This window comes from Lynx canadensis, chromosome D3 (genome assembly GCF_007474595.2).
Source record: "Lynx canadensis isolate LIC74 chromosome D3, mLynCan4.pri.v2, whole genome shotgun sequence".
NCBI classification, from domain to species: domain Eukaryota; kingdom Metazoa; phylum Chordata; class Mammalia; order Carnivora; family Felidae; genus Lynx; species Lynx canadensis.
In genome coordinates this window covers 20,073,833-20,099,850 of record NC_044314.2, presented here as the reverse complement: position 1 = coordinate 20,099,850, position 26,018 = coordinate 20,073,833, and the positions used below count along the sequence as shown (strand labels likewise).

At 36.8% G+C, this 26,018-nt stretch overlaps 1 protein-coding gene across 13 annotated transcripts in view; it reads right to left on the bottom strand.

Moving 5' to 3' along the window:
* TCF4 (transcription factor 4) overlaps positions 1-26,018 on the bottom strand; it is a 351,707-nt gene that overhangs the window by 123,034 nt on the left and 202,655 nt on the right. The window lies entirely within an intron of this gene.

The following is a 26,018-nucleotide window of genomic DNA, read 5'->3' as shown; positions in this document are numbered from 1 at the left end:
TCTACACTTAGGCTCATATCTGGGAACTATTCATGCCCTTCCTTCGCAAGAACTCCAGAAGAATCTGATTTTTCGGACGCACACAACTTCCCCCGACTGCTCACGTTGGGGGTGAGGGCAGGACGCTCCCCTCCACTGAGGACTCTGCATCGGCTCGGCATTATCCCCCACGGATTTACACAGCACCCACAGAAGAGAAAATGCCAGCAGAACCGGGAGCAAATTCAAATCTCACGCTAACTTCCAAAATCATAGAAATAGTAGGCATTCTAAGCGAACAGGAACAAATTAGAATGCCCTCTTGAGGACTACTGGAAGTTAAAATACATCCCCACAGATTAAACATTTACCTGAGCACTAGAAAACTTTCACAAATATCATTAACTTATCACAGTGTGATAAATGACTAAACTTTCAAAAATGATGACACACGAAAGATCATATAATAATATTACATTTTCTAAAAACTACATAAAAACTTACCCATAATATATAAATCGCCTGATTATACTCTGCATTGAACACATTGTTCTGTTAATTAGTCTGATATGCAAGAAAACAAGTGTAGATACTACCATTTATATTAAGAACAAATTTACTATTTAATAAAGAAATTTTAAAATTAAGTACTAAAAATCTAACTTTATCGTTACTTGTAATCAACTTTTACTGACTGAACTAATTACTGTCCTTGATAAAGTACAGAATGTGTTTTCCCTAATCTAAATTCTAATCACCATGTCACTCACAACAGACTTAGGGATGCTTCACTAACACACTATTCACATGCAAAATACTCTAAATAGGCCAATTATGACTCTGCCCCTGTTCCCTGGTTAACCCGCTGAGAACTGAAAAATTTCACAAGGCAGTCACCAACTAAAACAAAGAGTCCTTGTTTTAAATTAAGACAGTCTTTTTGATTCCTAAATAGCTCAACAAAGTGGCATGTCTTCTAGTGAAAGCAGTTGGTCAAATATGACCCATAAGCTGGAAAATCAAAAATTCAAACCTCCCCTTTCCAGTGCCATATAGCTAAATATCATAAAGAGAACTTCTCTGTTCCAGGGATTTTTTGTGAGTGCTGGATGAGTAATAAAGGACTAAACAGCTACTGATAAGTTTGCCTTCACTGTTTCCAGTTTAAGACTTTTCCAAGGGATACAGAGTCAACATTACTTTCGAATAAAACTTTAAGGATGAGATTTTAGTTTTGAAGCTCATTTTGAGCAAAAATTCATTGCGAGTATCTTCATATTTGCCACATAAATACCAGATAAAACCAGGTCATTTGCCAGATAAAAATATGTCATCCACATGCTCAATTACTGCCTCTTCCGAACTTAGGATATCAAAATGCTACCCAATGACAAACTAAAATACAGAGCTCTTTGTAATAGTTTTCTATAAACCAGGAATAACATCTATAACCAGCATAACATCAAATGATTTCTTTATCATTTTACAAGTGGCATTCAACAATTTTAGAATCTCAACCTGCAATTTCACTCTTGGTAAATCTTAGTAACAAAATCTACATTTAAAGCCCAAGTTTTCTTTGAAATTTCCATCGATAAAGCTGTGAATGATTTAAATCACAGCCTCCTCACAGTCTGGTAAATTTACAAATAAGCCTCCCTTTCATGAAAAGAGGAGCTTGAAGGGGACATTATTGATAACTTTGTATCTTAGGCAGACGTTACTCCTCTGCCTTCATTTTCTTTTCCTAAAATAATACAAAATACTCAAACAAGGACTGAGCAGATAGGTTGAAATGCCTGCTTGTCTTCCTAATGAGCTTAACCAGTGCTTAATTCTTGTTGGTCCTGGTGGCAAAGGTTTCCACTCCCAAGAAACTAGATGCATTCAATAGGTCAACATAAAAACAAACAAGCTTGCTGTACTGTGTTTTAGCAGCATTCACAACAGAGCTGTGAAAAATATAAAATGATAACTAGAAGATCGCTAACTGGCTGTGGCTGACCTTACTGTTGTTAATGTAAAAGAAAATCATTTCACGGGCCAGTTGTAAATAAACCATGCCCCTAACACTTGCATGCGCAGCCACATGAACTATGGATAGTGACACAGAACTAAGACCAGATAGCACTTACATTTGGTGGCTCATGCTAATCCTTTTTTTTTTTTTTAAACAAAGCACATTCCTGTTTCTTTCTTTTTAGACCTGTTTGTTCCTTTTTCTTTTTCTCTCAGACAATAGAATCATTCTTCTAAAGCAACAAAAATAAGCATTTCCTCACACTTAAGGGGGCCCTAATCACCCCCCTAGGGAAAGTTAAGATAAAAATATTGTGTTCTTATTGTAGAGTATACTTGTAAAATGAACAATAACCATTTACTATTGTTTGGCCTTTACGTCACACATTTAACTCTCTTTAGCAATGAGAAAGATTAAAAAAATTTTTCCACTGGCTAAAAAACCTGAGTTTATGAACTTAGAAAGTTAATGGCGTTCAATTCAACAAGGTAAATTGAATATGGCACAAAGTGGATAGGCATTCATTTACACGTGAATTCACCTGCATGGTATACACACACACACGCGCGCGCGCACACACACACACACACACATTAATGCTTAATTTAAAAGTTAAGTTTGAAAGCTAAAGTCTGCTTTCAAAATGGGCAAATTCATCTTTGCTTTAAATAAGATTACAAAGGTTTCAGGTTTTTCACATTGTGCAAGTTCATGCTCTGCGGTTATGCTGGGTCCCAGTCGAGAGCTGCCCGAGTCTGCCAGGAAACACTGGAAGCAAGATGTGGCATCTCACTGAGCTAACCTGTAAATCTTAAACCCATAGTTTACCATTTTCTTTAACTGTCTGCAATGTGAGGAGACGAGCCCTTCCCCTTATTCAGTCCTTACTTTCTTCCAAAGACAAACAATTTTAAGACTTAAAATACTGTAACCAAATATTATATATACGTGTGTGTGTGTGTGTGTGTGTATGCTTCTATATATATACATGCAGCATATATATGTGTATATGTGTGTGTGTGTATATATATATGTATATATGTGTGTGTGTGTGTGTGTGTGTGTGTGTGTGTGTGTGTGTGTTGACTTTGTGAACTGGGCTTAAATATTTTGGGGTCCACACCCCTACAACTGATTCTTCAGCAGTAAGCTATTCCCCACCAGAGCCACTCAAATGCCAAATGCAACATTCTGTGAGGGTCCTTTTTCCATTAAATTTTTTTTGTTTGTTTTATATCAGATCTGGGTCTCAGTCTAACACATTCTCAACACTGCCCCGATTCCCTTGTGGTGGGGGGGGGGAGGGAGCTTTTTAACATCCTTGATCAACCACTGAACTTTGCTTATGCAACCAAGAATGCAAACCATGAATTAAACTTGAGTAACAGAAAAGCAGCATATATCTCAAATTAGATTTATAACTGAATGGTAATCAAAAATAGAACTAACTGCTTCAAGCTTAAATTATCAACTTTTTTCTTGTTAAACTAAAATCATCTTGCTCTGAACTATTATTTCCTTTCAGTCAGCACTTTAAATGTAATGGGTGGGTGGTACATTTCTAAAAAGGAAGATTATATTTACCCTTAATTATAGATATGAGTGAGATCAGAGTACGATGAATGCTGCTTTTTGGCTTATAATTAATTCATCTAATAGGTGAATGACCTTGAATTTCAGAGTTGGAATCGGGTGAGGGGGGAGAGAGAGAGAAGAAGAAGAAGAAGAAGAAGAAGAAGAAGAAGAAGAAGAAGAAGAAGCAGCAGCAGCAGCAGCAGCAGAAGCAGGAGAAAAAATAATCTCAGGGGAAAAGCAAATGTGCCCCTGGTTTCTTAGCGCTTTCTCTGATTTTGCGTCACTCCCATTACGTTGTGATCCGATATCAGACACAACATCTTGGGGGGATGTTGTAGAACAGAGAAAAGCAGTCTCAGATGAAACCAGATTAAGCTCCTTTTCTGAACTATTGCCAAATGCTTGTGAGTCTAATTCATGTTTGGGTATTCTAGTACTCACACAGCTGCAATTCCATTCTTTCATCACAAACCTAAGTGATGTATAGTGGCTTTGTATGGCGAACTGACTCTATAAAGCCAGGAATTTGGGAAGGCTTTACGTTAATATGGAAATAAAATTCTGAACCACTATAAAACTTATGAATGCTGGATATTTGTATGGGTACCTAATAGACTTTGCAATACTAAGTGCAAAATATACATTGAGCAAAATTACCAATTATATTTAAAACGCATTAAAAAAAATCGCAACGGAGGTCATTTCTCCATAGTGAATTCTGCACAGGATCGGATTTTCAAAGACACTGCTGAATAAGATTCCTAACAGCCATGGGGAAGTTTTTGCAAATCCCTGTCGAATAGCTGCTGCTGAATTTGCCATTTTGACCACAGAAGGGCCATTGCTGACTTACTCTAGTAGCAGGAGGGGGCGATAATTTTGCTGCTGTTGGCACTTACTCCGCAACCCAGAATATATCTCACAGCGAAGGGCAATGAAGAACACAGTATTTCCACCTGTGTCCACCTCTGAACTTCAAAGCTCAAAACTGAAGGTCAGTCTTTGGACAGTCTCTATTCCCGAGAGCGGAAGGTCCGGGAATGCACCTTCATAGTTTATTTTGAGTTCAGTCTTATGCTTGGTTTCAGCAAAATAGAACTCTGGAAAGTTAGAAGGATAAGATGGCAAGGATAACTTGCACAATCAGGGACTTAACAGATTGTCATCGTGCTGTGGAGAAATGTAAATTATTGAAATTATCATTTAGCAAAGATTTTTCTTTTAGGGACTTCTGGTCAATGCTTTTTATTCTTACTCTGAACATGCAAGGCCCATTGTAACAAGTCAGAGGCAGAATCCAAACCTCTCGGGGCGCCTGCATGGTTCAGTGGGTTAAGTGGCCAACTCCTGATTACGGTTCAGGTCATTATCTCTTGATTTCAGCTCAGGTCAGGATCTCACGGTCGTGAGATCGAGCCCGGTGTCAGGCTCCATGCTGACAGTACGAGTCTGCTTGGGATTCTCTCTCACAACCTTTCTCTCTCTCTCTGCCCCTCCCCTGCTCTTTCTCTCTCTCTCTCTCTCTCTCTCTCTCTCTCTCTCTCAAAATAAATAAACTTAAAACAAACAAACAAACAAACAAACAAAAACCTCTTAAGGAAAGAGGGAGGGCCCTGAGGTCAAACAGATGGGAATGCACCCTAGCTCAGAAGCATACAAGCATCGTGACTAGGGGTTAGTTACACAACCGCTCTAAATCCTATTTTCCTCCTCTGTAAAAAGGGAATAATGAAAGCTCTAATATAGAGTTATCAGGAGCAGATGAAACAACATATGTAAAATGTCCTTTAGAGATGGACTCCCACACAGTTACCATCCTATGTCCCTCCAATTCATGGTCTTATATTACAATCCACTGATGACTCTTTAAATGATTCCTCAAAAGTTGTGAATGATTGATTGGCAGTCAGGTCTTCTACTCTCAGAAAATATACACTGAGATAATAATTTAGAGAAATCATCATTAAAAAAATGAAAAAAAAGTCAAATATTGGGGTCCACATAAACAGTGATGACAGCCTCATGGCCTAGAACTACACTGGCAACAAGAAATGGCTAGTTTTGATCCATATTGAATAAAGAAACTGGCCAACAATCAATCTTGATAATTTCAGCTTAAGTGGCCATTTTCCTGGAACTGCCACAAGGATTACTTCAATGGCTCATTTAATTTTGCTTTCGCAAGCGTGAGCAAACTGTTACTGTTAATTCAACTATACGTGAGACCAAAACTAGTCGTACTAAATATTGCACAACTAGATACGCAAAAATAAAAAACGTATTTGATAAAATTTTATCATTGTGATGCTAAATAAATTCAAATTCTTACTACTGCAATAGCCACTGATAAATACCTTAAACAGGTTCAACTTTGTTTTTCTGTTTGCAAGGCCAACTACAGGCATTTAATGAATATTATATGATATTTATCAGGAATAATTTTTCAAAAATTTGTACTGCCCCATGACATCACAAAAAAATAAATGAATGAGGAATATGCATAATCCCCAAAGAATTCAATTGACCTTGAACAAAGTTATTTATTTTCACAGCGATTATATTTCACCAAACATTAAAAATTCAAGTATATTGTCTTTTCCTATAAAGAAACACAACACCTTATATTTAAATGTTATAATGTGATGCAAAGGTTGCCATAGTAACCATTACTTAATGTATAGCAGAGTAATAGTCAAGTAAAAAACTCATGCATTTTGGAATGGAAATTACAACTGCCCAAGGGTTGGTGAGATTTATGCATTCACCTATTTGACCACCTCTCGAATTAAAAAAAAATACATTATTTATTGTACACAATAAAGTGAGGAGGTCTTTCGGTGGTTTCTGAAAATCCATTCTAGAATCCCAAGTCATCTATTACAGATTAAAAGGAGGATTTTTATTTGTTAGTGAGAAGGTAGAAATTTAGCAAAAGAAAACAGGAAAGCAATCAGTAACTTACAATAAAAATGGATTTGAAGAAATCTTATATAAACAATATAAAATTCAAGATAACTGCCTTGTTTTCAGTTTATGCTCCTTCTCAGTTCAGGAAGTTTATTTAATATATAATTTGATAAGTGTGCTATAATCACTACTTGCCTTAAAATGTTTCTCTTTAGCAATTTTGTTCCAAAGTAAAAATAGAACAATTTGAATAAGACCTGTTAACATACCAGGGAATTAGCATCACTTCTCCTATAAATATAAACATGTGGCTATAATAAATGTGCTGAAAAGTATATTTGGCCAGGTTGCTATTTTAGTAAAATAAAAAATATCAAAATGTCACATGCCAGTCTTCTTCATATTGGATGGGGAAGGTTCCATTTCAAGGTTGTTGTAAATGACATCCTCTCTAGTAAGGATTTATAAAAACATTTTTATGTTGAGACTGTCCTCATGGAGGACAGGATCTAGGGTCTCATTCATCTGCTTACCCAGCACCTCACATAGTTCTCAAAGTCTAATGGCCAACGTAAAAGATTTACTAAAATGAAGTATCCTGATAACGAGCTGAACTTGTAAATGAGGAGACAAGCCTAGCACATGACATGAGGAGACTGAGGTTACCTGGAGAAGCCGTGAATGCATAATGGAATTTCAAATCATTGTGCAATTCTTTAAGTTCTGACTATCCTTGCAAAGCTGTCCATGGCCCCATCCTTCCCGTGGGTCTGCTTTTGATGTACATTAACAGTTTACTCCCAAAGTGCTCTCTTGAATACATGGCTTATCAAGAATATGTGGCCACGAAGGCCAAACAAATTTATACGCGAGTTAAAAGGGAGAATGGCTTCTTCAGTGTTAACTCCCTATTGTGCCTAGCATAGAGACCTGCCATGGCAAACGCTCACTAAGTATTGAACGCAGAACTACTGCTATTAATCAAATCAAGGACTTAAACGACTATTCTGCGTGGTTTTTTTTAACCTTTTTTCTAGCACAGATGTATTCCATTAGTCATTTCAATTACTGTTACTGCTGATAATAATAGTAGCAATGGTAGTGATAGCAGAGGAGGAGAAGGAGCGGGGGGGGGGGGGGGATATGAAATAAGAGTAGTGATAAGGGTAATAGGAATAAGTAGTAGCTATTACACCTGAGTGTCTGGTAAGAGCCAAGCATGGCTGCAGATCCTATCCATGCTAATAAGGCAGAAGATACGACCCCCATTGTGCACACAGGGACATTCAGAGTGGGAACATGGCCTGACCAAGGATAGACATGTGGCTGGCAAGCAATACAACCAGGATGAGAATTCGGTCATGTTTGCCTTCAAAGCCTGTGCTTGTCCTCAACTCCACACACTTCCTCCCTCCATTGTGTGCACTTGGTTTTTCTTGCCCTCACTCCGACCATTAGGAGGAGTCAATCTGTTTCTCTTCAGTTCATTTTTAACACCAAAAGTTCATCTCTCGAATTTCCTCCAGAGGAGCCTCTAACTCAGTAGGGGAGGACAGACTTGGGTGTGAGTACCACCTTCCCCTGGATAACCCTGGACAATCTGCCTAACCTCTATAGCCTTGAGGTTCTTTGTCTGGGAGGAATAGTATTATTATACCTACCCATTGCAAGAATTAACCTAGATAATATAAAGTGCTCAGCAAAGTTTCTATCACTTGCTCAGCCTTTGTTAGTTGAGAAGGAGCATTGTCATATACGTTGTATATATAAAATACCGTACTATAAATTAATACAATATATATTATGTAACATCATTATGTAAGTCAGAATGTAACATGATAGATTATTGGCTGTAAGTAATACACATGTGTATTACCTATTTTTAACAGGCCAAGAACGAGGACCTGTCAGGCTATAAACAAGTCCTCTTGAACAATGGAAATGTCACTTCTCGAGTCTGAAATTTTCACTGCCCTTGCTTCTGCTCTACCCAGCCCCTTGGCATTCATTTCTTTAAAAAAAAAAAAATTATATTAGTCTTTATTTTGTTAAGTTTTTATTTTCATTCCAGTTAGTTAACATGTAGTGTAATACTAGTTTGAGGTATACAACAGAGTACTTCGACCTGCCCATACATCACCCTGTGCTCATCACAAGTGCACTCCTTAATCCCCATCACCTATTTAATCTTGCCATTCATTTCAGACCTCGATTTCCACAATGCAGTCAATTGTCTCTTCCAGTGAAGTTCAAATTCCTTTTTTTTTCCTATTTCATTGCTATTTCTTTTTCCACTCAGTCTTCTTGCATTTCAACCCACTTCCTTCTAGACTTTTCCTTCTACTTCATCTGAAAACATTCATCTGCTGTAACATTTCTCCTCTTGTATGGCAAGTGTTCATGCATCCGATTTCTCCTTGCTAGTCTGGGCGTTCCTCAAGGGCAGAAAGTGAGCCTCAATCATCTCTGTATTCCTGGCATCTAGCACAGTAGGCCGGGTACATAGTATATTTTCAATAAATGCCAACTGGATTAATTAATTCATAAAGTGATTGCTAACGATATCTGCATGATTATAGTGGTTACTGTCATGAAGATAAGGTCCCCATCTCTATCCCAGCAGACATAAAACTCCTACACCTCTATATTCAGTCTTGCCCTTAGCTCTCCTCCTGTGCCTCTGAAGTGGTTTTGAAAAAAGCCACCTCTTGAATGCTTCATAAAAAAAACAAAACCTAAAATTTAATTCGTAATATGTGAAAGACTAAACACATCTTTTCCACAAGACTTCTGCTGCTTCCTAATTATTCTCGTGGCCCTTTAAAATAGATTAGAAGAGTCAGAATTTGTACAGTCTGTGAAGAAATTAGTTGTACGTTCATCTAAATGCACACATAATGGTTGACATTTGGTTGAAAACTGGTGGGACTGCTCCGGATATGTTTTCAAATGTTTTACCGCTCATCCAGCTTGGGTACTGCAGACACTACCTGGGGGGGGGAACAGATTCAGTGGTATCACACACCTCTAGTAGAAAAGACACTGCAGGAGAGAGAGGATCGAAGACGTAGCGAGGAAAAGAGGGATGGCTTGTGGAGAGTTTTGAAGAAGACAGTTACCCTGGGGAGCATGGCATATAAAACAGGCTGGCAGAACTTGAAATGGCTGGCTGAAATTACTCTCCTTAGCAGATAGTGGGGAAGTCTTGATATGATATTTAGCCCTGGGATTCTGATTTCTTAACTGTGGATAATAGGTTGGGTCAGAGAGCATCAAGAGATAGTAGGTGCTCAATGCAGTTGAGTGGAAATGGCCATAGTAGACTGGAGCTAGAAATAACATAATCAAGGCAACAACTTCAACACTGAGCTTCCACAGGATAAAAATTGGGGGCACTTATCTTCACAGGAAGTGATATGACCTAAACTTTCTTAGACTATTCATGCACCAATTTGTCTCAACTCTTCTAATTCAGTGAACTCTTCCAGAATGCCACCACTAAATACCAAGAACACTGTTCTAAGATAAAGGTCATTAAGAATTTTCTTAAAGGGCCAGACAGAAAACATTTTAGTCTTTGCTAGCCATATGGTCTCTGTTTCAACTACTCAGCTCTGCTGTTGTAGCACTAAATCAGCCATGCATAATATGTAAATGAACAGGTGAGGCTGTGTTCCAATAAAACTTTATTTATAAGGATGGCTGTGGGCCAGATTTGGCTCCAGGCCATAGTTTGTTGACCCATTTTCTAAGATGAAAGTATAGTGTTTTTTAGGACGTATCTCCAAAGTTCAATTATTTTGCCATGGTGAAAATGCCATGAAGTTTTATAGATGCTCTCTTCACCCTTTACTCTCCCCATCACCCCATGCCCACCAAGAATGTTCATATACTGCTATCAGAATTTAGGCTTTTTAAGCCCTGAGCTGCCCCTGTTCTCTCAACAGAAAACCTGTCAGAGCTTACAAACACTCCCCTCCCCTCCCAATACCCACTTCACAGCCAATTTAGCTCCAGTCTACTAATCAGGCTTCTCTTTCCTCTTGCACACATTTGGCACTTACTGTGCACTGAGCACTTACTGTGAACCAGTCACTGTTCTAGGCACTGGGGACACAGAACCTCTTCACCCATATCCTCCCCTCAGGTTGGCTTAAGTACAATGAGAGTCACATGGTGTGGAGCCTCCTCCCACTGCCTTCTCTCCCATCATCTCCAGCCACTGTCAACTTCAGAGCTCCAGCCTCGACCTGCACAGTGACCTGCCCCCTCTTTTGAAACTCCATTCAGAACTCACTTACTCTATAGAATCTTCTGCAGGCAAACCAACCAGTCTTCAACCTTTCAGTTTACTCAATATTCACACGCATGTTTTATAAGGAGCCTTCAATCTTTACGGGCAAGATGATATTCTAACAATAAGCAATCAACTGGCTTTACAGAGCTAGGAAAGGATTATGATTTTTAACTTTCCTAATAGTAACTGTAGAGCATTTATATCCATCTGTACTCTATTTTCTCTCTGAGGATGTAGGACAGGCATATATTTTATTATGTTTTCTCAAATTCTTCATTATAAATATATTTAGATATTCAGCATATGACACTGACTCTCTGAACTAGTTCACAAGGCAGTTTAACAAAAATCATGAAAGGATTCAGATTCAGCAGCACAAACACTTCCAAAACACCAAAATACTCTCATATATCAATTTTAAAAGGAATTGGTTACTTTAATCTTTTCACACAAATATTTTGCAGAAAAGTACTTGCATAAAATTAATCTGGTGATTCAAAATTAAATTAGACTTCGAATGCAAATCCAAACAAAATGCCAAATAGAAAAAAAATGGGTGGGGACAGGGAGAACATGGAATCTTGAAATGATTCTAAATTTTATCTGGAAAACTAAATGCATGATAATTATAGCTAAGAAAATTTTTACAAAGAAATGAATTGAGAAAACCTACTACATATACATACACACATACATACACATACATACACACATACACATACATACATATACATATACATATACATATACATATACATATACATATACATATTTTAAGCAAAGTAAATTAAGACAATTTAGTACTGTTGCCAGAAGGGACAGACATAGCAATGGAAGTACGTATAGACAGATTTATGATTAAGCTGTCATTTAAAAATCAATGAGGAAACAAGAAATTGTTCAATAAATAGTACCAGAAGTTTGTTCAGCATTTGAAAAAAAAAATGTAAGCAAGTCTTTGCTTCCCATTTTATATCAAAATGTAATTAAATGGTTAAAACATAAAGGCAAGAAAATACATATAAGCAGATTTTTTTAAATTTTAAAATAGAGGAGGGCTTTGTCTATGACATTAGATGTAAAAAAATTAAAGAAACATTAAAACCTATGACTACATAATTATTTTTTAAAACATTATGCATGCAGAAAAAAAGTTTAGAAAATCCTTGCAATAAATAATTCAAAGGAAAGATAAATACCCTCAATAAATAAAAAGCTCCTTCAGTTGCAATAAAAAATCATGAACTATTCTTTTATAGAAAGAATAAATTTGAAATTTGGCAATAAATATATGAAAAGACATTTGGCAAGTGACAATAAGACAAATTTTCAGCTGTCAGAGAGGAAGTTCACTTTCATATATAGCTAATAAGAATGTAAACTGGTAAAAACTCTCTGGAAGGAAATTTAAAATGGGTGGCTCAGTCAGTGAAGTGTCCAATTCTTGATTTTGGCTCAGATCATGAACTCACAGTTTGTGAGATCAAGCCCCAAGTGGGGCTCTGTGCTGACAGTGCGTGGAGCCTATTTGGAATTCTTTCTGTCTCCGTTCTTCCCCCACTCACGCACAACCTCTCTCTCTCAAAATGAATAAATAAACTTAAAAAAAATGTACAACAAAATTTTAAAAGCACATGACTTTGAATTTTCAATTCTAGAATTTTAACCAAAGAATAAACTTGGACAAGTATATAAAAATCTATGTGCAAAGATGTACATGGCAACTTTGTGTTTATGAAAATTTGCAATATCCTAGCAGAATTTTTGTTAAATAAATGAGTAAGTATGAAATGATGTGATAAATTCACATTTAAAGAAAAAACATGTTTTAAAAATGTAGCACCTATAGTGTATGATCAATTATTCCAAAAAGTACCCAAAGATTTAACAATTTTCTAACAATTCCTCCACAACTGCTTAGTCAAATCATGATGTTTTATGAGAATATCTCTTATTTTGGCAAATTCCATTGCTTACATTTTTAATAAGTAATACTCTTTTTTTTTTAAATAAGTAACAATCTTGAATAGCTTCATGGAGTAGAGTTCTGCAAGATAATTTTACATAGCAGGAAATGAAGAATGGAGATTATCTTCATTTCAGAAATATTTCCTGAACTTTGTTTATAACAAGATAAAGAATAATCTGATTCTATTTGTGCATGCACAGCCCAGGTGAAAGCTGCCACAGGGATTTATCAGATATTTGAGAGCTTTCTATAGAAAAATACTAAAAAGAAACCTTTCGATGGCAAAGTAAAAAGGACAAGACCACTCGGCCAATTTTTTTAAATATGAAAGGTAATCGGATTTTTCTTTTTTAGTTTCCATGTGTCAATTATTTCATTATTTATAGCTTACTAACTCTCATTGCGAAAATATATAGAAGAGGGCTGCACTTAGCAAATATGTAGACTCTCCCACTGTTGTAGGCTCCTTACTGCATTAACCTAAATAATTTCCTACCCAAGTGCTGTATGAAGTGCACTGCTGTGGAGTCAGAACAACTCAGCACTGTAATGATCCGTTCCGCAAAGCATAGCGCCCGGCCGAGCACAGTGATACTGCTGCTTTTCTCATGCACCAAACACCAGCGACTGCCCTCCACACCACAGCAGACCTTTCACCGAGAGCCCATCAGTCTTTCAACTACACCGGCTTTGAGACACAGACAGGTGAAAGGTCTAAGCGTTTTTAGATGCAAGGTACTATTTTCCAAAATTATGAAAAAAAAATGTTTTAGCTGGGTACACAAGCCTTGTTTTAGATTGCCAAATCTTATGTAAACTGAAAGAAGCAAATCATATATGATGGGTTTAAAATCCTTTAACAATGGTACTTGCTTTATTTGTTATCTGGCTTTTGTTCCTCCGGCAAGTATGGACATTTATTTATTTATTTTCTGTCCGTGGACAGGTCTACAGCCCCCTGCCCTCAATTCTGACTTCCCAAAAGCTCTGCCCACTTTCTACAGTTTTGTGACAAACTTAACCTGAACTGATATGAGGACAGCTATACTCTTGTTTTTATCCTACTGGGTGTGACTACTCATGAGCTTGCTACAGAATGGTCACCTGCCTCCTTACCAAATACTCGTCCAGTACAAAGTACATGTTATACAGTACATGATGGGGGCTACACAGTACACGTTGCATGCACCACAGTAACTTCCTAAAATGCAAAGGATTTCTGAATTCTGGAACATGTATGGCTCTGAGGGTTCTGATTAAGGAATTATGACCTGTAAATGCTTAAGGCATGGTTTGAAAGAAAATCTCCTAGAGCAGTCATCTTTTAATTACTTCTGGGGACACTGTCAGTCAACACCTAACCCATTTAAAGTCAAATTGGCTTTCAATTCCTTTAGAATACTCACACTTAGGCTGCTCAAGTTCAGCACATATCTTGAATATGCCCGGTTTATTTGTACCTAGTAGGTCTCCTAGTAGACCACACACAGAGAGACAGTGGAGTCCTTTTACTTGTTGTTTGCCATTGGGTAGTTTTTTGCTCCTGGAGAACATTCTCATATTCCAAACTACTAATCCTTTCTATGAACATTTTTGGTTGTTTTCATTTGCACACTATATAACTGGCTGCTTAATTTTCACTGCTATTTGAAGGAAGTTTTATGTATCCAAAATAATAGTTCAACTCTTCAGGTTTCACTCATGGAGTAGAGACGAAGATCCACTTCCTGCAGGAGATACTGTGACCTTTGCTCTGAAGTAGTTGCTCCACACTCAAAGCCAAGTTTCTCTAAAGCTTTTCAGCACACAGCTATAAAACTGTCAGGGCAACCTGGGACGGAACAGCAGTGTGTGTGTGTGTGTGTGTGTGTGTGTAGAATCGTGTACATTTACGTATGTACATATTTATGTTTATTTACTTATTTGTATAGTGTTCCCATTCAAACACCTACAAACCCATCTGCCATCCTCCGTCCTTTCGCCAACATAGACAACAGCTCTTGCAACTTCTATTCCTTCGCCCGAAATGCTAACAGTGGCTAAAGGAGTTTTCAGAAAATTATGACATATCAAGAACTTTTCATAGTTCAGTTAAATTTCAGGTTCCCATTGTTTTGTGGCACCTTCACCAATGCACCTAGGAGTACAAAGTATGTCTTTGGAGAACATGTACAACTCACAAAGTTATTCCTTCGATAAATAATCATGATCATGTTCCAGGAACTGTTCTAAGCACTGGGGATAAACCACTGCAAAACAACATAGAAAGCTTCATCTATGGATGTGTAAGAAAACACAAACAAATAAACAAATTAGTAGGGTAGGCTAGAAACACTCAGTTCATCTAGTGAACTGATATTTGCAAGGCAACCTGTATGTTCAGCCAGAAGAAAGAATATAAAATACAATGAGAAGCTGTAAAAATATGCCAAATGAATGTATTATAGATTATTATAGTCCAAATGAGATTTAATAAGGAGAAGAAACTTCATTAAATTAATTTTTCTTGAGTATTTGTAACATCCAATGAAATAATCATCAATAGTACTTAAACCAGTAAGTGACAGATGATGGGCAAATTCATGATAGGAGGAGCAGGCTGATGGAGCATGAACTCACGCATCAACCTAAGTATCATGAAAAGAGAATGATCAGATATTATCTGTGTCTTGATATGAAGCAAAATGATGTATACAAGATAATCCATGAAAAAAAAAATGGAACCCACATCTTAAAAAACCTTTCAATCCAACTATCAGTTTACAGGAAATACAGAGAATAGAATAACATGTTGAATGACACCACAAGGAAGCAATTAGCCAAATCCAGATTTTAGGATATTATACAGGAAAAATGATCCAGGTACAATATTAAAAAGGGGAGGGATGGAGAAAGTTATAGATTTTTAAAAGACTTAAGAGACATGATAATCAAATACAACATGTTTGGTTTGTTTGGATTCTGATTCAAACGTGCCAACTGTAAAAAGACATTTGCAAGGCAACTGGGGAAAATCTCAGTATGCTAGTAAAGTATTATTGATAGTTTTGCTAGCTGTAATACTGGCCTTGTGGCTATGAAAGCAAAGGAGGGGGCCTATATGTGAGAGATTCTCCTGAAATATTTATAGGTGAAATAATATGCTATCTGGGATTTGCTTTAAAATATTTCAGAAACATAAAGTAAAAGGGATGCTATATTAAAAAAATAGGAAAATGATGACATCTGTTGAAACTGGATGATGGATACATGGCAGAGCATTTTGAAATTTCCTCTATTTTTTGTGTGTATTTGAAAATTTCCATAATAAAACAGTTCCAAAAGTTTAACATGTCAATAAAACAAATTCTACATATTTTTAAACTTAAGGAAGGGAACAGAGTCAGAGCACCTTCTGAACACCAGCAGTGGGGTAAAAAAGTGGGGTAAAAAATCCTCTAAGATTTATACTCAATCCCTGACTCAGAGTCACAGAATTTTTAAAACTGGCACAGAGTCAAAGTCTTTGGAGACACTAGAGTAAAGGTCAAGCAGATGGTCAGAGAAAGAACTAGAAGTCCCACCTGATCTGAGGACCTGTTCATAAATTTGTCCCTCTGCCCCTGTGTCACGATGCTCCGTTCCTTATGCAAGTCGGAGGCGGGTGATGGAGCTCCATGAACATTCAGGCAGCATGCCACAGCCTTCACAAAGAAATACACATTCCCAGCAAACACACCAGACAACCAACTTCATAAACTCTCCCTATGAATCCATATTGCCCTCACACCTGCTCAACATGAAATTTAAAAAATTTAAATACTTGAATTTTGGCATTAAGGTAAAAAGAAAAGTATGGGGGAGGCAATACCAGCAGCTGGATATTTTTAGCCAACATAAATAAAAATGTATTTATTAAGTGTTCATAAAAGTCAAAATTCAGACATTCACTAAACAGGGTTACTTGGCTACAGCTCAAACACCAACCTGTCGCTCTCCAAGTGAAAAGAGCTATGCATTTGTAGCTTTCAGAACATCAGAGTGTTTCTTTTTTTTTTTTTAAACGCATCCTGCAACGGATCAAAGGAAAGCTATTGCTTCCCACATTGAACTCAGGTCCCATCCTGGTCATCCTGTGACCTGAGAACGGGGCTTCAGGGGTGGGGTGCTCCATCACTCAAGGAGCAGCTCACCCAGATCGAGCACATCGTCACCCCCAATCCCAACTTCAAGTTGTAAGAGGAGAATTTAATCAACTGAGCAGAAATGCAAAGAGTCTCAGTTGACACCTTAGGAAGGTTCTAATTCAGAGTAGGCCACTCACCATGCAGATCTTTTTCCCACAGGTTTTAGTACACTCTGAATGTGCAAGCAGTGCAAATGACAACTGTCCAGCAAACCTCAGAGCTCAGAGATCTAATTACATGTACAGTGTGTGAAGAAAGGGATAAAATAGTGTTGCTAGATAAGAATAAAATATAACAATTTGCCGGACAAGAAGATCAACTAGAGAGCTGTGAATCAAGCAAAGGGAGTATTAATTAAGGGCCAGTTACTAGGTAGGGAAATAATGAACACAAAACAGAGAGGGAAGAGAAGGAATGGAAGTTATGTAAGGGCTACACTGCAAAATGTGTTTTCTTTTACAAATAACTTGAGAATGTTTTGTAATATGCTCCATGCTTGTTTGGGAATGTTTCCTTTCTTCTTATAATCTTTGCACTGAATTGAAATATTTTAAGTGACATTAACCTGGCCTGATTCAAACCTGAATGGGTAATGAGGGTCCAACTGAATGAGCCGCATAGAAAGGCAGTGTCCAGTCTTACTCATATATGGTGTAACCAGCATTTTGGTATTACTTCTGAGGCTTCGTCTTTACCCTCCATTTTGACTGCTTCATGCTTCTTGATACCTCTTGCAAGGGGCAGAAAGTTATGTTTCCTTCATGAGTTTTGGATACTCTGTGTTGGTAGGAATAAGATGTTCAGAGGGCAAGAAAGAGTTTGAAAACAAAGGTCAAAATAATCTGGATAGAGCAGCCAACGAACCATGAAGGGTCTTGCCTTCAAGGTGAGGAAGAGGGACCAGGGTCCAGGCTTCTTAGATAAGCTACAGCACGTGCCCTAACTGCAGCCTCTTCATCTGTGGAATGGAGAAAACTGGCCCAGTTCATGGAGTTGCTTGGAGGAGTAAAGAAATGATAGTCGTGGAGCATCTGTCATACCTAGTCCCCGAGACCATACATTAGTGTAAAAGGAGTGCCATGGTGACAGTCAAGAAGAAAACTCTTTTTTCACTCATTCTGGCTAAATGCTGACCAGAGGCCAGGAACCATACCAGATGGTGGGAACAGAGCAGTCAATCTACGCCTACATTTACAATATGAATTTTAATGAATGGCAATACTTTAGTTGGGAAGTCTCTCTACAATTATCAGTCTGATACAGAGATGCCTTTCCTCAAGTTCCCCTGTACCTAGCATGTGTCTCAAGTATGCATGATGCAGAAAATCACCTGAGGCTGAAATTATGGCTTCAAGTCTATGTTGTGACCCACGTCCCTCCACCTTCAACTGGAAGGTCCTAGAAGTTGAGGTCTTTGCGCTGTTGGCACATAGCACTACTTATAATATAGCAGATAGTCAATATATGTTTAACAACTGGGTTTAACAATGGACACATGAATGAAAGCATAAATGAATAAAAAATAAATGAGTAACTTCTCAGTTTTCTGATTCATAAAATGATGATAATATCAGTATCCCCTTTTTTACTGTATTTAAAGGCATTTAGAATGCATACAATTCTATGCAGGCATATTTTTGTTCAGAGCAGCACAATATCCAAGAGGTGGAAGCAGCTGGAGTGCCCCTCGATGGCTGAACAGATAAATGAAATGTGACATGTACATACAATGGAATATTTTTCAGCTTTAAAAATGAGCAAAATTCTGACACATGCTACTACATGGATGAACCCTGAGGACATTACACTAAGTGAGAGAAGACAAATATGGTATAGGTCTACTTATGTGAGGTACCTATGTTACTCAAATTCATACAAATTGTATGGTGGTTGCCAGGGCCTGGAGAATGGGGGAGAATGAAGATCTGTTGTCCAATGGGTGCAGAGTTTCAGTTTTGCAAGATGAAAAAGTTACAGGGACTGGTTGACTAACAAGGTAAGTATACGTAACAGTACTATGTAACTATGTACAATTAGAAATGGCTAAGATGGTAAATTTTACCTTAAGTGTTTTTTATCACAATAATTTTTTAAGTTCTATGTAGGGACTGGCTTGTGATGATGAACACACGCTTCTACTCTCTCTCCAACCCCACACCTCATAAATCATTGTGTGTTTATATGTGTGTGTGTGTGTGTGTGTAAATATGCATAGATTTAGAAGAGATATGTCTATCAATAAGTGCTGAAAAATAAGAAAGTGTGCCTTCAATGGACTATAGTGTTTGAATTGTTCTTGAAAGATAAAAGTAGATGGATTGGTTATGTAATGGGAAAAAAAGAATGAATCATAAGCAAAGCTAGAAGACTGCAAGGAAAAAGAGCTAAATCCAGGGTGCTCCGAACCTGGGGTCAGTACATAAATGGAGCTAGAGGGGTTCTGATACAATAATCAGTGAGTGAGTGAAGTGCTGTACTTAGTGTGGCTACACATGTTAGGGCAAAAATGAGATGGAAAAAAGGAACATGTGAGTTTAGAACACATATCTAAATTTCATATCTAGCCAAGTTGCATTAAAAAAGCTGGTCAAAGTAAAGACAATATAGAAAATGTAACAATTCTGAAAAATTTATACCCTCCAACTTCTCAAAGAATTGCATATAAGATGTATAACCACACGACAAAAAAAGCAAAAAAGAAATGTAATGGGCCACAAGAAAAAGTAAGTTGTGGCAAAGAAACCCTAGAGTAGAGTCTTTGTGATTATTGATACAATAAAAAAAGAAAAATCTAGTAGGAAGTCTATTGATCTCAACATGTTGGGGGGTAAAGGAGATGAGTAAAAGGAGAAATGGGGGAATTAAGAAAGTGCTAAGATTAAAAAAAAAAAAAAAAAAAAAAGGGAGGGCACCTGGACAGCTCAGTTGGTTGAGTGTCTGACTCTTGATTTCAGCTCAGGTCATGATCTCAGGGTTGGGGGACTGAGCCCTGTGTCAGACTCCAAGGTGAGTGTGGAGCTTGTTTGATATTCTCTCTCTCTCTCTCTCTCTCTCTCCCTCTCCCTCCCTCCGTCCCTCCCTCATCCCCCTTCCCCCACTCACTCTCTCAAAAATAAAAAAATAAATAGAAATTTTAAAAAAGATTGATTCTTGTTCAGGGAATATATACATACTAACCAACTCTAGACTTTATTAGAAAAACATAATTTTAAATATGTGCATTAAAAATGAAAGAGTAGGGGTGGGGCACCTGGGTGGCTCAGTCGTTTTAAGTGTCCGATTTCAGCTCAGGCCATAATCTCCCGGTTTGTGAGTTCGAGCCCCGCATCAGGCTCAGAGCCTGGAGCCTGTTTCAGATTCTGTGTCTCCATCTCTCTCTGTCCCTCTCTCACTCACACTCTGTCTCTCGCTCTCTCTCAAAAATAAGTAAACATTAAAAACAAATTTTAAATGAAAGAGTAATTTCAAAAAAGAGTAACTTTTAGAAGGAAAAATATAATGTATAATTCTCATAACATTAGAAGGAAAAAGGAGCAAAGAAATAAAACAAAAGCAATGTGATGAAGCCAAGAAAAGAAAGGAATTAAGCAAGAAAACTTGGAAAATATAAAAATGAACATGGCAAGAAAAAGAACATGGCAAGGTATTTTAATGACTATATATGTAACCTTATATTGTGGTGTTTATTTTGATATTCTATTTCTTAATTAAATTACAGTTACAGACTCTCACATTGTGTATAAGAAATCACCAAGAGTAAATCAGACATAGAATATGAAAAATAAAAAGATACAAAATATATGTAAGATAAAATTTACAAAAAAGCATGTATGGCAACAGTACTAACTGTTGAAAGTCAACCCAAAATTAATAAAAAGAAAATAGAAAGGTATTTCATATTGATGAAACTTCTAGCCCACCAAAAGTATAAAACATTCATGAACCTCTAATGTCTATGACATAGCCTGGAGGTATATTTTTAAAAATGAATACATGAGAAATTGATAGATCCATAATCAAAGTGGAAGACTGGAACAAATCTCAGAAATTTAAAGCAAGTAGACTGGAAATAAGTAAGACACTATTAATCTATTAAAATAGAGAAGACAGAATATTCATTCTTTTCCCAATGCATATGGAATGTTCAAAAACCGATAGCGGATAAAGTCACAGACAAAAATCTCGCCAAATCACCCCAGAGTAGGAAATACCCATGCCACTTCCCCACGCAAAATGCAGTAAAACAAAAAATTAAAAATAAATCATACTTACACCAACACAATGAAAAACATTTTATTGAAGTAGAAATTTTAAAACTGGATTTTAAATAACTCTTGGGCTAATGAGGAATTAAAAAATGACATTTAAACAACACAAAAAACTGATTGGCAGAGGGGTATACAAACATCTACGAGATGCAACCGAAGTAGTAATCAAATGAAAAATTACAGCCTGAACTTGCATATTAGAAAACGTAACAAATAAAAATTAAATGAACTAGACATACAATGTAAAAAATTAGAAAAAGTTCAAATGCTACAAAAAAGTCAATAATTAACATTTTAAAAAATTATGAAATAAAAATAAAATGTAGATTATCAATAAAAACAAAAGAAAGTTCATTGAAAATACCAAAGAAAAGACAAACCTCTGGCAAGTCTAAGAGAAGGAAAAACAGAGAGAAAGAAAAAGAGAAAACACAAGTCAACAACATTACAAACTGTATCTGAATAAAACTCTTAAAGATAAAGAATTTTTTTTTACTGAAAGAGAACAATATGTATAATTTTGTGCAATAAATTATAAAGCCTGGAAAAATGGATGTTTCCTAGGACAATATATACTGTCACAACTGACACACAGAGAATTTGGAATTGAAAAGTTAGTAACAAATCCAGCTCTAAAGAAAACAGCCCCGGGCACTTTTTCCCAAATGTCAAAAATTTGTTTTACATAAGCTATTTTATGGTGCGGAAAAAAGTAGGTAAATTTTCTGATGCATTCGACGTAAGCAGCATAAAGGCGAGATGTCAACTAGGCAAAGTAACACAAAAAAGAAAATGACAGGCTACTTTGTCTCCAGACAGAACAAGGAAACAAAATCCCAAGATAACATGGGGCACGCTGAATTTGGCCACAAAATTTCTGGGATAAACCGTTTTCCATTTTATATTAAGCCCTGTTTTGCGCAGTTTATATAAAATTTTAAATATAATATAAATGTATATAATTTACAAAAATATATAAAATACAAAATTTTATACAAGATGGCAAAGCAGGGTTTATCAAGAATTTCTTAGTATAACTTCCAAGTTTTAAATACATACCTATATATATATATATATATATATACACACACACACACACACACACATATACTATATATATAGTCTATATATACATGGCTATATATACCTATATATATATGGCTATGTATACCTCAAATACATACCTATATATATATATATATATATATATATATATATACACACACACACACACACACACACACACACACAACACATTCATCTTAAGAAGTCACGGATCATAAGAAAGTTTTCCTAATCTACTAGAAGCCTGTTTATTTAAAGATGAAGCACTAGAATATTTGGGACCCAAGTCAGAAAAGGGAACGCTGACCTGTATTCCCACTATTCTTTTAATAATCACTGGAAGTCTTTGCTAGTACATTAGGACAAGGGAAATAAGCTGGAAAGAGAATCTACTAGACAACATTGTCAATATTTGCCAATGATTTTCTTCCTAGAGAATCTTAACAACAAAAACTACCAGAAGCTAGTAAGAAAGTTCTATAATGTCATGGGTTATAGATCAACATAAAAAAAAATTAAAAAAACCCCACTTTTTTATGTATCAGGTCACCAATTAAATTGCAATGCAAAAAAAAAAAAAAATCCTTTTTTAAAAAAATACCTAAGGGGCGTGTGGGTGGCTCAGTCAGTTGAGCTTTAGACTGTTGATTTTGGCTCCAGGCATGATCTCACAGTTCATGGGATCGAGTCCTGTGTCAGGATCAGGCTCTGCACCTTGCTTGGGATTCTCTCTGTCCGGCTCTCTCTGCCCCTCCCCCTACTTTCTCATGTGCTCATTCTCTCACTCTTGCTCTCACACTCTCTCGCAAAATAAATAAACTTTAAACATACCTAAGAATAAAATTAATAGTAACATTTTTAGAAAGTATAGATTTTACTGAAGCCACAGTAAATCCTTGTAAACATGGGGTGGGAAGAGAGGAACTTCTTATATAGCACGTTTTTGTATTATACACTAAAGCAATTCTCTCCATATTAATCTATCAATGCAATACCATTATCTCTTTTATATGTTCCTTAGTGTACTTAAGTGTGTGAATTCTTAAGAATGTATTCATGTATTAATTCACACTATTTTTTGCAGACATGAGTGTAAGGGAAGAAAATGCTATGCAAGTGTAGTGGAGTGTATTTTGAGGCTCAGAAGAAGGTGAGGCTGTTGGGATGCCTGCAACCACACTAACATGCTAAGTCAGAAACAGGCCTAGAATCTGGACTCTGACTTCTATTCACAAAACTCTTCTTTTCACAACACGAAGCCTGTCACTTTTCTTTGTCTCCTGCTCAAACTTAAGTATCTGAAGGAGAGGTGCCATTTCTCCATTTCCACTCAAAACCGTGGCTTTCCTAATGGCTCTTCAGAGTTGAAGGGCCTTCTTGTCCACTTGCCCGCGCTTAATCCCATCCCACTTTCCTAGACTTTACTTTGGCAGGCCAGTGCCACCCATTCTTATTCCACAGCCAGGCTAGTTAACCTGTGTGGGCACATCTTAGATGCCAATGGGGAAACGACCCTGGGGAACCTCAGTATGCCTCTGACATTTAACCTGAATCACAGCATGGAGGTTTCACCACCAAAGAGTTCATCAAGTCTTTTTTTAATAGATGCTATGGAAACCATTGTTTCACATAGTCATTTAAGACTTTAGCTTTCCTGCGAGAATTTTACCAAGGACTTGGCTACCTCCACCCTTTCATCAATGTCGTTCAGGAGGAAAGGTACAACAAGCTTGAGAAACACTAAACTCCGAGTGTCAGTAAACTGTAAAACCGAAAGCCTCACACTTTGACAGCGACTGCCTGCCCACCAGTCCTTAGGTCTCATCCATATTTTTCAATTAAGCAGTTGTCCACCAACACGGTCTGACTGATCCAGAGCCTCTGATTCACTTGGTGAGCTTAATATTACTAAAATGTAGAAAGAGGTGCCCAACGAGAGCTAAGGGATAAAATGCCTTCTCTGTTTGAGGATAGAAGGCAAAATACTGGAGAGTGGGCAACTCTTGTTTCAATGAACAAGAACACATCACTATCAGATTCCTCCTAGTCTTACTTAACCCTAAATATGATAACTATAAAACAAGCTACTCTTGAGGGTAATCCCTAAACTTTCCCTCTACCCGATGGGCATCTTTCTCTTGGAATATAGTATGAAATGATTCACTTTATCTTATTATTTTCAGGAAAAATAGGAATCAGAGTCAAGCGTAAGTGGGAACAAGTGATATTTCAAATAATTATGCTTACATTTAATGGATACAAATAGCCCCTGGGGTATATCCCATAAAGTCATCAAAGAGCCTACTGAAGTCTCGTAGCTTTCACCATGCCAACCTGGTTATCTCAAGAAGGACTTTAAACCCCATCATGTTACCAGTGTCTAATGAGTGGGACCTGATTATGTGTCCTCCACATCTATCATTCTTTTAAGAGGAAAGCTGTATTTTATAGAGGGTACTGACATCTACAAAAATAATTCAATAAATGCTGCTAACATTTCGAATCAAGGGAAATTCTGTACTGTGTTAAACCTGGCATTGTTTTGTAAAACAAGACACATTATGTCCAGGGGGCAGAGGGCCTAACCCTGGCCACCATGAGCTACTCTGTAGCTCTAAAAAGATTATTTTCTTTCTCTTACTCTGTAGACTAGAAAGACCACACAACATTTTGTTAAGTTTATATGTTATTTTCTTTTGACTTAAAATTAGGCTTCGGAATTTTTTTTTTTTATAAAATAGAGAGGGAGAGAGAAAGAATACTTACCTCAGTAGGAAATTACAGAGACAAATTAATATTACCAAATTTATAAGCTACACCAAAATGAAATGTTTCACTAAGAATACTTGGCCCACAGATTTTACCTATTTGAAGATACTACTCACTCTTGACCACCAAAAAGTTAAAGGTGAGTTATAGCTTGACTAACCTTTCAGTTTTATAATAATCATAGCCAATATTTTTGAGCACATTCCATGACCAGACTCTTCTAAATGTGCTACATATATAAAATTATTTAATTCTCACAAAACCCTATGAAGAAGGTGTTAATATTAATACTATTTCATAGGTAGGGAAGACAGTAGAGTTTAGTAAGTTTCAATAACTTGCCCCAGACAAGACATGTGGCTAATGGAGCTAGGAGGACCGATTTAAAGGCTGCACCCTATCCCCTAACCCCATGCATCCCTTGTGTATGACTTTTACCCACATGTAGTGAAGTAGCCCAAACCGTGGAATATCTAATATACATGAAACTCTTCCTCTATCCTTACACATAATACCCAGAAAACTATAATATTTATTATCAGCACTAGAAAACTCCTTCATATGGGAAGCAGATTTAATGTTAAGTCTTAGTTAGCTATCCACACTAGCATGCATAAGCAAGAATAGGTTAACACAAAGAAGGACTGTTTCAAACAGGTGAAACAAGGAAATTGGTCTTTTGAACAGAGACTAGGTTGAGAACCACAGAAGTTGCTTTCAATGTAGGCTCAAAATAAGATGTCTCTTACAAAACTAACCTAGTACTAAAATTATCTCAATTTTCTATTCACAAAAGATGACAAGTTCTCAGTTATGTAACAATTTCTGATCTATTTCATTTCTATTCATTAGATGAGACTCCCTCTTTCAAATAACATGTTTAGTCTAATTGTGACTAAATTTACCAGTAACAGTTATTTGTATCAAAACATAAATGTAGGAAAGTACAAGCCACTTTTTTCCTATCTTTTTAAGAAGTAGCAACTTGGGGGTGCCAGGTGGG